Below are 1390 nucleotides of genomic sequence, written 5' to 3'. Positions count from 1 at the left end.
GTATGAGACAATTCAATTTTGCGCTTTTCAAAATTGTTGCGTCACCATAACGGTGAATTTATTAACTTGGGATTTGGAAATTTCCGACGAAAATTTTACAAGAATTTGTCTCACAAAAAACAAATTTAAACAAATTTACTTAGGTCTTCTTGAATTTCAAGTTCACCAAACCACTCAGCGGATCCTGAATGCATAGAGGTAAGTGAATGTTATCAAATGTTCCATTTGGAGCGTATATAAACGATTGTATTGTTATCTAGTCATATACAAGACACAATGTCGCTGAACTATCTCATTTGTCGCATCTATATCGCATAGTTACATTGAACTCGCTTTAGCGTCGGCTATTTTGGCTGAAACCGAGATTAAGTTATTGTCACATGAACTAGCCGCCCTCATTTCATCGTGAGTCAAAACTTTGTACAACATTGTCATTTAGTTGCAATATTCATCTGTTTGAAGTTATTTGAATTGTGTATCATACACGTAAAAGTGGACAACGAGCGAACACTATATCCAGTAGGGTACCCGTCTTTCAATAACGTCTTGTACACACAGAAACAAAACAAAGTGGCTCTGACCTCCATAGACAACAAGCGTTATGTACTAGAGGACGGCATTCGTAGTGTACCTTATGGTTATTCATCAACTGAATAGTTACAACATCTGCAAGAAAATCTTCAAAACAAAGTGGCTCTGACCTCCATAGACAACAAGCGTTATGTACTAGAGGATGGCATTCATAGTATACCTAATGGTTATTCATCAACTGAATAGTTACAACATCTGCAAGAACATCTTCAGCGAAATTTCACAATCCCTAAAGGTAAGCTACATGATTATTATGATAATTTGGGTTCTGTTTTGCGTTTTAAAATTTAGAATGTATGTTCATAATTTGGGTTCTGTTTTGCGTTTTAAAATTTAGAATGTATGTTCATAATTTGGGTTCTGTTTTGTGTTTTGAAATTTAGAATGTTTTGCGTTTTAAAATTTAGAATGTATGTTCATAATTTGGGTTCTGTTTTATGTTTTAAAATTTAGAATGTATGTTCATAATTTGGGTTCTGATTTTGTGTTTTGAAATTTAGAATGTTTTGCGTTTTAAAATTTAGAATGTATGTTCATAATTTGGGTTCTGTTTTGCGTTTTAAAATTTAGAATGTTTGTTCATAATTTGGGTTCTGTTTTTGTGTTTTGAAATTTAGAATGTTTTGCGTTTTAAAATTTAGAATGTATGTTCATAATTTGGGTTCTGTTTTGCGTTTTAAAATTTAGAATGTTTGTTCATAATTTGGGTTCTGTTTTTGTGTTTTGAAATTTAGAATGTATGTTCATGTCATTATGTTTGTATTCACTGTTACTATGTGTTTTTGATTTATTTTACAGA

Source organism: Haliotis rubra, unplaced genomic scaffold, assembly GCF_003918875.1.
Source record: "Haliotis rubra isolate DU_JTF1 unplaced genomic scaffold, ASM391887v1 Scf108, whole genome shotgun sequence".
Lineage (NCBI taxonomy): Eukaryota > Metazoa > Mollusca > Gastropoda > Lepetellida > Haliotidae > Haliotis > Haliotis rubra.
This window is presented reverse-complemented; position numbering follows the sequence as displayed.